This window comes from Aquarana catesbeiana, linkage group LG08 (genome assembly GCF_042186555.1).
Source record: "Aquarana catesbeiana isolate 2022-GZ linkage group LG08, ASM4218655v1, whole genome shotgun sequence".
Lineage (NCBI taxonomy): Eukaryota > Metazoa > Chordata > Amphibia > Anura > Ranidae > Aquarana > Aquarana catesbeiana.
The window spans coordinates 87,008,748-87,023,333 of NC_133331.1; positions in this window are offsets into that span (position 1 = coordinate 87,008,748).

A 14,586-nucleotide genomic window follows, 5' to 3' on the forward strand; every position below is an offset into this window, starting at 1 on the left:
GTTGCTTCCCCAGATTCAGAACCTGGGCTTCCAGGGAAACAATGTGCTTACATTATGCACAGCAGTATTCGCCCTCAATCGGATGATCAAGGAACGCGTACATGCAGCAAGATGTACAAAGAGTTGCCTCTCCACACCCGCCAGGCATCGTACCTATTAAATTTAGTGAGTATTGGGCATTATACCCTGTCCAAATTACCTAACAGCTAGCTTCCTGGCACTAATCAGTGCCCATCAATGCATCCTAATCAGTGCCCATCAATTCAGCCTTACCAATGCCCATCAAATGCAGCCTGATCAGTGCCCATCAATGCATCCTAATCAATGCCAATCAATTCAGCCTTACCAGTGCCCATCAATTGCAGCCTGATCAGTGCTCATCAATGCAGCTTGATCAGTGCCTATCAAATGCAGCCTTAAGAGTGCCCATCAAATGCAGCCTGACCAGTACCCATCAATGCAGCCTTATCAGTGCCCATCAAATGCAGCCTTATCAGTGCCCATCAATGCAGCTTTGCCAATGCACATCAAATGCAGCCTTGCCAGTGCCCATCAAATGCAGCCTGATCAGTGCCCATCAATGCATCCTAATCAGTGCCCATCAATTCATCCTTACTAGTGCCCATCAAATGCAGCCTGATCATCGCCCATCAATTCAGCTTGATCAGTGCCCATCAAATGCACCCTTATCAGTACCCATCAAATGCAGCCTGATCGGTGCCCATCAAATGCATTAATGCAGCCTGATCAGTGTCCATCAATGCAGCCTAATCGGTGCCCATCAAATGCATCAATGCAGCCTGATCAGTGTCCATCAATGCAGCCTGATCAGTGCCCATCAATGTAGCCTAATCAGTGCCCATCAAATGCATTAATGCAGCTGATCAGTGCCCATTAAATGCAGCCTTACCAGTGTCCATCAAATGCATTATTGCAGCCTGATCAGTGCCCATTAAATGCAGCCAGATCAGTGCCCATCAATGCAGCCCGATCAGTGCCAATCAAATGCAGCCTACCAGTGCCTGGATCTCCCACTGTGTCACGGAGCTTGGATTTGAACATCCCGGTGGCCGCTTTAATAAAGCCCCGCCTTCTAGACCGGCTCTTATGATACATGTCACACTGATCCAATTTCCTGACACTGGATCAGTGTTCCATCTATCACAGAACATGAGCCGGTCCAGGAGGCGGGACTTTGTTACAGCGGCTGCTGGAGGGGGAGGGGAGGACGGGCTCGCCAGGACACCCCTACCTGGTACCCCCAAATGTGTGGCACCCAGGGCAGATCGCCCCCTGTTGACATGGATGCCCTCTCCTGTGATTCCTCTGCTCCTCCTTCCTCCCTCTCACTTACCGGCTCTCCATCTGCCCCCCCTCAACAGGTCCCACACACCTACAGCAGGGCCGAACCTGGGCATCACAGTGTGTGCCATAGAAACTTAAAGCGCCACCGTGCCAAGCCCAGGGAGGCAGCGAGTGGGCAGTGCCACTTGAGCTGTGGCACCCTCCCTCTGTCTCAGCTCGCAGCACCTGGGCGCCGTGCACCCTGTGCACCCACCCCGGATTGGCCCTATTGGGGGGGCACATGTGGGGGCACAGTATAATGTCGGGGGCCATGGCCCCCTATGGCCCCCCTAGTGATGCAGCTGCTGGCAGATATCATTATCAGCTGTGAATTAGATTTGAACACTGTATATCCTAACAAATTATAAAAAAGATCTAGAAGCTGGGCTTCTTGCATTGCATGTTAAAGAGAGAGGATCAGTGTGTCCCTCTTGGTCAGTGGGGACAAAAGTATTATTATTATTAATATACAGGATTTATATAGCACCAACAGTTTGCGCAGCACTTTACAACATTAGGGCAGACAGTACAGTTACAATATAACTCAATAAAGGAGGAATCAGAGGGCCCTGCTCATTAGAGCTTACAATCTAAAAGAGAGGGTCAAGTGATACAAAAGGTAATAACTGTGGAGGATGGGCTGATGAAGAAAATAAAAGAACAGTTGTTAGGTGTGGGCAGGATAGGCTTCTCTGAACAGAAAAGTTTTCAGGGACCACCTAAAAGTGGATAGAGTTGAAAACAGTTGGACAGATTGGGGTAGAAAATTCCAAAGGATGGGAGAGGCTTGAGAGAAGTCCTGGAGGTGAGTATAGGAGGAGGTAACGAGGGAGCTAGAGAGCAGGAAGTCTTGGGAGGAACGAAGAGAATGATTAGGTTGGTATTTTGAGACTAGGTTAGTGCTGTAGCTGGGGGCAGAGTTGTGAAAAGCTTTATTAGTTATTAGTATTTTTAATTTAATTTGTTGGGTTGAGAGTAAGTCAATAGAGGGATTGGCAGAAAGGGGTAGCAGACACTGAGTGGTTTGTAAGGTGGATGAGTCTGGCAGCAGCGTTCATGATGGACTGAAGGGGGGGATTACCTATTTAACCCCTTCCCAACCAGCCACCGCAGTTGTACTGCGGCAGGTTTGCTCCCCTGTGCGAACCGACGTAACTGTATGTCGGTTCACCTTTTGACCACGAGGGGGCGTGTGCGTGGCAAGACGCCGGAGCCGATGCGCCGTGCCTAGCGAATGCGATGACCGCCGGGCACCCGCGATCACGCCACACAGAGACAGAACGGAGATCTGTCAATGTAAACAGACAGATCTCTGTGCTGTCAGGAGTGAGGAGAGCAATCTGTTGTTCATACTAAGTATGAACAACGATCGGTCTCCTCACTCAGTCAGTCCCCTCCCCCCCCAGTTAGAATAACTCCCTAGGGAATACAGTTAACCCCTTGATTGCCCCCTAGTGGTAACCCCTTCCCTGCCAGTGACATTTACACAGTAATCAGTGCATTTTATAGCACTGATCGCTGTATAAATGCCAATGGACCCAAAAATGTGTCAAAAGTGTCCGATCTGTCCGCCATAATGTCGCAGTCCCGATAAAAATTGCTGATCACCGCCATTACTAGTAAAAAAAAAAAAATTATAATAAAAATGCCATAAATCTTTCCCCTATATTGTAGATGCTATAACTTTTGTGCAAACTAATCAATATACGCTTATTGCAATTTTTATTACCAAAAATGTGTAGAAGAATACATATCGGCCTAAACTGAGGAAAAAAATTAACTTTTTTTTTTTAAATTGGGGATATTTATTATAACAAAAAGTACAAAATATTGTGTTTTTTTTTTTTCAAAATTGTCGCTCTATTTTTGTTTATAGCGCAAAAAATAAAAACCACAGAGATGATCAAATACCACCAAAATAAAGCTCTATTTGTGGCAAAAAAATCCACATCAATTTTGTTTGGGTACAATGTTGCACGACCGCGCAGTTGTCAGCTAAAGCGACGCAGTGCCGTATCGCAAAAAATGGCCTGGTCATTGAGCAGCCAAATCTTCCGGGGCTGATGTGGTTAAAGGTATCACTGTGACTGACAGAATCACTGTAATGCCCTGTACACACGGTCGGACTTTGTTTGGACATTCCGACAACAAAATCCTAAGATTTTTTCCGACGGATGTTGGCTCAAACTTGTCTTGCATACACACGGTCACACAAAGTTGTCGGAAAATCCGATCGTTCTAAACGTGGTGACGTAAAACACGTACGTCACGACTATAAACGGGGCAGTGGCCAATAGCTTTCATCTCTTTATTTATTCTGAGCATGCGTGGCACTTTGTCTGTCGGATTTGTGTACACACGATCGGAATTTCCGACAACGGATTTTGTTGTCGGAAAATTTTATATCCTGCTCTCAAACTTTGTGTAGATAAGAAATGTTTGCGCTGCGCTTGATAATCTAAAAAATGGTGTCAACGATCACTAATATATAGATATCGAATAAACAAATGAACTTCCTGTATATAGTGTTCACATTAACATCTACATTGTGCTTACATATCAAACAATTAAAGTGCAATGTGCATATACAATAACGCCAAAGCAAACTTAATCAAGTGGTGTATCAGGCAACATGCAATTTCTCGCATCTAGTGCAGCATGCAAAAAATCAGATAACATAAAATTGAAATAGCATAAAAGTGCTCAGTGCTTCCTAAACGCAGTCAATATAATCTGCGCTCAGTGATCTCCATATTTTAGTGTCCATAAAATGTCCAAATCAGAAGTGCATCTGTGTCCAGCGAAATCCAAAACATCCAGTGCAATAAATTCGAGTGCTGCAAACAATCGTGATGAATTCTGGTAACCCCCCAAAGTGATTGCGCTCACCTCAGAGCGTGTGACACAGTGGCTAGCTATGTCAAATCACGCTTGGTAGCCACTCATTGGGCTCTGCAAGGTATAATAGATGCGATCTCCCCTCACTCTGGGTTGAAAGGCTCCATAGACATCCAATCATAAAATGAAGAGAGACTACATAGTGTAATACTATCAAACACTATTTTATTAAATATAAAATCACTTCCCACAGAGGGGTACTCACATTCTCCTGGTGCTGCTGTGCACCAGACAATAAAACGCTGTGTAAAACCGCTAGTTAGTATGCCGCAGGGTATGTGTTTTCTCCCAGCTCAGCTGTGTGCTTTTTCGTCCGTCCTGGCCCCTCCTGCAACTTTCCTTATCAGAACCCTGAAAGTGCATCAGCTGCTTGTATCAAATTAGTCATTCCCTTTTCAGAATCAGTCCTGCACAAGACATGATCTAACAAAAGGCTATTCCTTCAGAGCAGAAATAAGTAAGAATCTGCACTTGAAAATCCTTGCAATGTACATAGATCGGCCAGAGGGGGTTGTTTTTTCTCAACAAAAGTGGAGTTACTCTTTAAAGCCTAATACCAGACCATTTCTTGATGGATTCCCCAATCTCCTAAAAAAACAAAAAAACACTGCCAAACCAGTAAACCAGTACTCATCCTCTCTTTCTTCAGGTTGAATGAAGCCCAGTGTCATCATAAATAAGCTTTTGTTGAAGTGTTGACAGTGGGAACTATGGCTCCTGCTCATTTCTATACATTTTTGTTAGCAGTCTAATGCCCCGTACACACGTTCGGATTTTCTGACGGAAAATGTGTGATAGGACCTTGTTGTCGGAAATTCCGACCGTGTGTAGGCTCCATCACACATTTTCCATCGGATTTTCCGACACACAAAGTTTGAGAGCTTGCTATAAAATTTTCCGACAACAAAATCCGTTGTCGGAATTTCCGATCGTGTGTACACAAATCCAACACACAAAGTGCCACGCATGCTCAGAATAAATAAAGAGATGAAAGCTATTGGCTACTGCCCCGTTTATAGTCCCGACGTACGTGTTTTACGTCACCGCGTTCAGAATGATTGGATTTTCCGACAACTTTGTGTGACCGTGTGTATGCAAGACAAGTTTGAGCCAACATCCGTCGGAAAAAATCCTAGGATTTTGTTGTCGGAATGTCCGATCAATGTCCGGCCGTGTGTACGGGGCATAAGAGCCTATGTTGACAGGCTTTAAGCCCCGTACACTCGATCAGAAAATTGTATGAAAAATACTGCTTTCAAATCGATCGAACGATAATCTGATCGTTAGTACAGAGCTTTCGAGAGCCGATCATGACAGTTCATCTGGTATTATCCGATCCGTTATGCACAATATTTTTTTTTTTGAACGATACCAGATGGTATGATTTTTGTTTAATCAGTACAGCTGCTGTTCGAAAATGTAATACAAATACATTACAGCACATTACACCACTTCCAATTTTTTTTTTCTTTCGTACGAGAATTTTGGTAACTTTAGTAAATGGACGATCATTCATCCGATAATCTCATCATGTGTACCAGGCATTAGACTTGTGTCAATGGGCAGATGCAGCATGCTTTCAGGTGCAATCTTCTTGCATTTGATGTTATTTAGAGATGCTTATGACACATCACAGGAGGCACCTCCATGGTTAACAGAGGACAGAATTAAAATTAGACTTGAGAAACTTAACATTAATAAATCACTGAGAACAGATGGCTTGCATCCGAGGGTACTTAGGGAACTCCGTCAAGTAATTGCCAGACCATTGTTCCTAATTTTTACTGACAGTCTACTGACTGGAATGGTACCAGCTGATTGGAGAAAAGCCAATGTAGCACCAATATTTAAAAAGGGCCCAAAAGAAATCCCTGGGAATTACAGACCAGTTAGCCTAACATCGATAGTATGTAAGCTCTTGGAGGGGATGATAAGGGATTATATACAAGATTTAAGTAATAAGAACGGTATCATTAGCAGTAATCAGCACGGATTCATGAAGAATCATTCTTGCCAAACCAATCTATTACCTTCTATGAGGAGGTGAGTTGCCATCTAGATAAAAGAAGGCCCGTAGAGGTGGTGTATCTGGATTTTGCAAAAGCATTTGACACAGTTCCCCATAAACGTTTACTGTACAAAATAAGGTCCGCTGGCATGGACCATAGGGTGAGTACATGGATTGAAAACTGGCAACAAAGGCGAGTTCAGAAAGTGGTGATAAATGGGAAGTACTCGGAATGGTCAGGGGTGGGTAGTGGGGTCCCCCAGGGTTCTGTGATGGGACCAATCCTATTTATTTTGTTCATAAACAACCTGGAGGATGGGGTAAACAGTTCAATCTCTGTATTTGCAGACAATACTAAGCTAAGCAGGGCAATAACTTCTCCGCAGGATGTGGAAACCTTGCAAAAAGATCTGAACAAATTAATGGAGTGGGCAACTACATGGCAAATGAGGTTCAATGTAGAAAAATACAAAATAATGCATTTAGGTGGCAAAAATATGAATGCAATCTATACACTGGGGGGAGAACCTCTGGGGAAATGTAGGATGGAAAAAGACCTGGGGGTCCTAGTAGATGATAGGCTCAGCAATGGCATGCAATGCCAAGCTGCTGCTAACAAAGCAAACAGAATATTGGCATGCAATAAAAAAGGGATCAACTCCAGAGATAAAACAAAAATTCTCCCGCTCTACAAGACTCTGGTCCGGCCGCACCTAGAGTATGCTGTCCAATTCTGGGCACCAGTCCTCAGGAAGGATATACTGGAAATAGAGCCAATACAAAAAAGGGCAACTAAGCTAATAAAGGGTCTGGAGGATATTAGTTATGAGGAAAGGTTGCGACCACTGAACTTATTCTCTCTGGAGAAGAGACGCTTGAGAGGGGATATGATTTCAATTTATAAATACCGTACTGGTGACCCCACAATAGGCATTAAACTTTTTCACGGAAGGGAGTTTAACCCCCCTGGCGGTATTCCTGAGTCTGGCTTGGGGTGAGATTTTAGTACCAGAAGCGGTAACGCCGAGCCAGACTCGGGATCGCATCGCTGGATCCTGGAAGACGTGACTTACCTTGTCTCCGGGATCCCGCGATGTTCTCCCGCTGTGTTCGGCGGCTGGATCTTCCGCCCAATGCACTGTGTGCCCTGGCTTCCGTTCCCTGCGAGCGTAGCGACGCAGGGGGTGGAACTGGCGGCAAATTCAAAATGTATAAAGAACAAACACACTGACACATTGTAATCCTATTGGATTACATTACTAAATAAAATAAAATAAAATTGACCTCAGATTGCCCCCCAGTGCTTTGTCCAGTGCCCCTGCCTGCAGTTTTACAGTACTTTCTGTCTGGAAACTGCAGAGCGACCATGGCATCAAAAAAGCGCACTTCAACCTCAAAACAGGCGTATGACCTGCTGGAAAACAGCGACAGCAAGACAGAATCGCTTGCAGAAGTGAGTGATAGCGATTCATGGGGAAGTTCGTCATCAGGCACGGAAAGCGATTTTAGCGATGATCCTGTGCCCAGCGATGTGCAGACTTGGTGCTCGATTGATTGCGGTACGGAGCACACAGCGCCCCCAAGGTTCCCGTTTACCGAAGCGCCTGGTATCAAAGTGGAGGTTGAAGATGACAGCCCCTTGGGATACCTCCAACTCTTTTTGACTGATGAAGTCATAGAAAGAATTGTTACAGAGACCAATTGGTACCAGGAGCAACAAGCTGCTATACCTCAGAGGTTTTCAAGGAGCAGAAAATGGGAACCAGTGACCAAGGAGGACATCTGGAAGTTTCTGGGCCTAATTATTCTCCAGAGAGTGGTGGGGAAACCCCTGCAAAAGTGGTACTGGACAACCAACAAAATATTAGCCACTCCTTTTTTTGGCACCATCATGTCGGAATACAAATTTTCTCTCATAAATGAAATATCTGCATTTTCAAAATAATGAAGAATTTGATGAGACTTCTCATCCAGCTCCAAACCTGAAAAAGATTTGGGACCTATATCAAATTATTCTGAAAAATTTCCAGCAGACCTATATACCAGACAGAGACATCAGTATCGACGAAAGTCTAATGGCCTACAAAGGAAGACTTAGCTGGATACAGTACATCGCATCTAAGAGAGCATGATTCAGCATAAAATCATTCATGCTCTGTGAAGCCAGCACTGATTACATATGGAATTCGGTCCTTTACACCGGGAAAGGGACCAAATTCAACGAAAGATTCAATAATTATGGAATGGCAACCGATTCTGTTCTCACTTTGATTGAGCCATTGCTGAATCAGGGGAACTGTGTAACCACAGATAATTTTTATACTTCTCCAGAACTCTATGAGTTCCTTCTACAACACAAGACGGATGCATACAGGACTGTTAGAGCTAACCGGCGTGACATGCCGCCAACCTTTGGCAATAAAAAGCTCAAGGCAGGAGAAATAGTTGCCTGGCAAAAAGGCAAAATGATTGCACTGAGATGGCGCGATAAAAAAGATGTGTGCCTAATGAGTACTATTCACAACACCTCTACTCTCATGGTACATACAAAAGGTGGAAAAGACGTAATGAAACCTCAACTCGTAATAGACTACAACAACACCACGGGAGGTGTTGACAGAGCTGACCAGGCCATGACTTTTTATCCTGCTATGAGAAAGCAACAAAAAAAATATTACAAAAAAATCTTCAGGCATCTACTTGAACAGTGCCTGTGGAATGCGTTCATTCTTCTAAAAAAAAAGAGTGACAAGCCTGTGATTCATGCAGACTTCGTTTGGAAAGTTGCCGAACTTATATTTCTCAAGTACCAAACACCAACCACTGTAAATAGATCTGGACGTCGTGCTGCTGGTGTTGTGAACCCGGAACACCTGACAGGTCGACACTTTATGGACCACATTCCACCAACGGAAAAGAAGGCAGCACCCACAAGGATGTGTGTGGTTTGCTGCTCTAAACGTGACGACACAGGAAGGAAAATCAGAAAAGAAACCTGGTTCTACTGTCCTGACTGTGACGTCGGACTTTGTGCTGTACCCTGTTTTAAAATTTTCCATACCCAAGATGTTTACTAAAGCAATATGACAACAAATATTGCACTCTTGTTTGGCCAAAAAAAATTTCAGTGTTTTTGATTTATATTATTTACTAAAATTTATTGAATAAAAAGTATTATTACTATTATATTATTATTTGTTATTATTTATAGTTATTTATTATATTATAATTTATGATTTTGTGTTTCAAACTTTATCATACCCAGGATGTCTACTAGACTCTTGTTTGGACAGATTTCAGTGAGTTATTCCTAAGAATTACAGGCCTACAATATAAAACGCCACATTTCCATGCAAAAATAATGGTACCGCATTCAGCACCTAAAATCCGAAATAATCATACCGCCAGGGAGGTTAACAAGACACGTGGCCACTCATTAAAATTAGAAGAAAAGAGGTTTAACCTTAAAGTACGTAGAGGGTTCTTTACTGTAAGAGTGGCAAGGATGTGGAATTCCCTTCCACAGGCGGTGATCTCAGTAGGAAGCATTGATAGTTTCAAAAAACTATTAGATAAGCACCTGAACGACTCCAACATACAGGGATATACAATGTAATACTGACATATAATGACACACATAGGTTGGATTTGATGGACTTGTGTCCTTTTTCAACCTCACCTACTATGTTGTATAGAACTCTCTAACAGCTGTTGTTAACCTCCTTCTGAGCTGCATTTGACCTCTTTCTAATCTACATTAACCCCTTAGAGCCGACACCTCCCACCCTTTAAGGAGTTGTGGTGGAGCTTATGAACATGTGACTGGCTGTCATGGTGGTCATATGATCAGAAAGCTTCTGTTCACAAGCAGTGATCGGGAGCTTTCCGCTAGCCGCCAGTAACTGTGCCGGGAGCGCGCTCTCGGCACAGCTGTTTTTTGCACTAATGCGGGCAAATATGCGGCCACTCAGTGCCAAGGCTCACCCGTCGAGAGGCCACATATTTGCGTGCAGCCAGTACTAGGAGGTTAACCTGCTGGGAGTTGCTTCTGTATCCTTTTTGACTTCTATGGGGAGAGAAGCAGTTTTATGTGAACAACAGCCCATTGACATAGTCTTTACTCCGTGGTGTTATTGTAAAAAAACAATATGTTTTTAACACCATATTTGTAGTTTTGTCTTAGCTCTTCTTCTGTGGATTCAAAATGGTTTGTGATCTTTGTATATTAAGTCTATCGGGTTGATTAAATAAAGGCAAATAGGCTGTTCTTTTTGCAAGGGAAGTGGAAATGTCCAAGGACATATACCCCAGAGCTTGGAAAAAAGTGGTGAAATTTCACTTTGCATAGAAAACCCAATCATGCACATTGGAAATGATTGGATGAAAGAGGTCAGCGTCTCTTCACCATCTTCACTAAGCTCTGGGGAAACTGACCTTGCAAAGTGAACAGCCTTGTTTCGTTTTGTAAATCAACCCCTATCATTCTGAGTTGTTTGGAGACAATTTGACACAGAGATCTAGGTGTAGATCAACATCTACACTGAATTATCTCTTGAAAAAACCTTCATCTAGAGTAACCTAATCTATTTCCCACAAAGCCGCAAAAGTATGAATTTCTCTGCCGCAGAAAAGAATGCTCTGAGAATCTTGGAATCCCCCTGAAAACAAACACTTAGGTTTTGGAAATGAGGGTCTGCAGGGTTTTATCCGGCATGTCAAGGACTTTTTGATATTTTGTGAAAAAGTGCATAATCAGCAAAAATGAATGCTCTGTGAAATTAAAGTTATCCGTGTCTTCCTTGTGCCATGTGACAATAAAGGATATTTTCAGTTGGCTAGTCTGTTTTCCTTACAGGCGTTGCAGTTCCCAAACCTCTCATTGATATCTTCAGACATTCTCACCCTTGCTTTTGTGTTTTATGTTGCTAACTCTGTCACTTGACATAAGCCGGTAATTGGTAACTGAAGGTGAATGACAATGCCCAGGACATAAAGTACTTGTTTTGTCTCAAAGCGACATGTGCGGTTCGTTTCGCATAGAATAAATATTCAGACAAATTTTTCTTATTTGGAGATTCGGAGATATATAAATACCTCAATTACAGTATAAACAACCTTTACCGAATACTCCGAATAACTAAATTAAATTTGTCCGAATTTACAAAATTCAAATTGAAATTTGAATTACATTTTTCATCAAATTCCATTCAAATTTGAACTGTAAACATATATCTGAAATCAACGACTGTGGGGTTTATTTACTAAAGGCAAATCCACTTTGCACTACAAGTGCACTTGGAAGTGCAGTCACTGTAGATCTGAGGGGGACATGCAAGGAAAATAAAAAACATTATTTTTGCTTGTACATGATTAGATGATAGAAATTAGCAGAGCTTCCCCTCATTTCAGATCTTCCCCTCAGGTCTAAAGCAACTGCACTTCCAAGTGCACTTGCAGTGCACTTGTAGTGCAAAGTGAATTTTCCTTTAGTAAATCAACCCCTGTGTGTGTTATTAGAGTATCGTTTCAAAATAATGCTGTTTTTGTTAAGCCAAAGGTAATTTAAAGAGTCATTGTAATCATTTGATGAAGATTTTTCTTTTGTTTGTTCACTTTGCCGCATTCGAATATAAAAAAAAAAATCTAAAATTTTCAACTGATTTAGAATTTATCGATTCAAACGCTTTGAATCTAAAAAATAGATAAATTCAAAGAAAATTAAAAAAAGACATAAAATTAATTCCGAATACGAATACGAAACGAATCAACCAAATTTAACTAAACGAAATAACTAGATTAACAAATCTAAACTAAACTAATTTTTTCGTCATGCACATGTCAAGTCTCAGGTAGTCCAAACTCTCTCAGCAGCTGCAAAATTGCTGGCAGGTGCTTGGCTACAGCAATATGGAGAATGAAACATTGGGGCAGATTTACTAAAACTGGTGCACATACCTCCCAACTTTTTGAGATGGGAGCGAGGGACACCTATTAGCAAATGTATGTAGGCATAGGACACATCCACTGCCACATCCCCTTAAAGGAGAATTATACAAACAAATTATTAGTTAAACCCACAAGTGTTTTATTTTTACCTCTACTATTCCTTTATATTGGCTTTTGAAGTTTTCAAATGCAGCAATTTAGTAACTGGATGAAAGATTTAGCACTGGGAAACACTTTTTGAAAGATAAATAGTGCATTTTATATACAACTATATAGATCAGACCAAAATGAGGGACATATGAGGAGGAATGAGGGACAGAGGGACTTTGATCAAAATCAGGGACAGTCTCTCGAAATCAGGGACAGTTGAGAGGTATACTGGTGCACACAGAAACTGGTGCAGCTGTGCATAGTAGCCAATCAGCTTCTAACGTCAGCTTGTTCACTTAGGCTTTGATTGGTTACTATACAAAGCTGCACCAGATTCTGCGTATCCTAGCTATAATAAATCACCCCCATTTCTTTTTATCTTTCTCCCTCCTTACTAAGATACTGTTGTTATGCTGCACCATTCTTTTCCAGCCAACAGAGGGAGAGCTAAAGCCAATCAAGGGCATAGACTTCTACACAGATCACTGAGAATCCTGGGAGTTGTAGTTTGAGACAGCAGTCATATAATGGGATGCATAAACTCCTTACACTATAGATAGTAGATATAAATCTGAGAGTACAAAGGCACTGTGCATCTTTGTCTGGATATTAGTCTGCCAGCAGGGGACCATAGCAGCAGAGAACCAAGTCTAAAACTTGGAGTGAAGACACCGGGGGCAGCGCAGCACCACCTACATCTCAGCACGTGCACTGCTGCAGCAAGGAGACTGGAGCACCCACTCACCCTCTGATTCCCACCGCTGATTTCTCAAGGCTTTTGGGAAGAGACGGAGGCCCCCGCTCTACAGCGAGAGGTCACCACAGCACTGGTGAGAGGGCTATTCGCCCATTGCTGATGCTGCTAGCATGGACTGAGCCCCTGAGAGCAGGACATCAAATGTACTCAATCCATACCCCACCCATACTTCACTCTTCCCAAACCTAGACTGCACCAACCCTATACCACATTATACCAAACCTTTACCACATCTCAACCACATCTAACTTGCACCTGGGCCAAGGCTTTACCATACCTATACTGAACCTATACTGCATTAAGGTTAACTGGGACTGTGGTTAAGCACAAAGGGCCCCAGCGATAGCCGGCAGATGAACAACCCAAAGGACTACCGCTCCTGTAATAATTACCCTGCCCCCTCCGCACTCATCCTCCTTTTCTTTTGGACAGTACATACACAGTCAGCCTAGGACTAGCATCGCCACCATAAATTTTCTCTGGCAGTATAGTTCCAGCAGTCAGTAGATAAAACTTTACTACTGCTCACTGCTACACTTGAAGTGGCCTTGCTATTGTTTATGCTGGTCTGGATGACAATTGTCTTCTTATTCCTAGTTCCTACTGTCAATCACTTTGTTTGTTAAATTGTATTATTACCATTTTATGCTTGCCTAGTTACTAACTATATTGGATGTCAATTTATTAGGTTTGCTTTTAATACGTGGTTTTGTGCCTGTTTTCTTTGATAACGCACTACTATTTGGTATGATGTCGTACTTTAAGTAAACTCCTGTGATATTGTATGTTTGTGCACCCAACATGGTATGTCAGAGGGGCTGAGGTTCATGAGAAGGTTGAGGCAAAGAACAGAGGACCCATTCTATTCAGCAGCTTCTACAGGGGAGCACTACACATCTTTTTGTGATTTTTCTTTGTTTGTAATTAGTTGGGTTGGAATCTTCTGCGTGCATATTTTACACTGCCCTCCTATCAAATATTCCATCTGTACAGTACATACTTTACAATTGCCTTTCTTTTCAGATGTGTAGCATTTTTTACATGTAAAATTATTTTTAAAAAAATTCCTTCTGACTTTTCAGTCACTTTTAATCTTGTTCATCCGTCAAGATCTTTACTATATTGGAGTTGCAATTACAGGTAACTGCAATTGGTATCACATAAACAAATGCTAAAAAACACAGTGAAGAAGAAGGACATGGGTGCAATTCTTGTAGTAATGTAGTTGCAAAACTTCCCAATTTTTACAATAGTAAGTCTGGATTCTATACTATTAGTATGTTGGACTGCAGTCGTTTCTGAATGTTAGCCAACATTATCTACTAGATTTTAATTGGTATAAATCCATAGCATTATACATGGCATTCTTCACTTGTGCTTAGCTATTACTGAAACCTGGCTTTATGAATCTGACACTACTTCTCCTGCTGCCCTCTCCCATGGTGGCCTTCTTTGGACTCACTCCCCCAGACCCAATGGACAG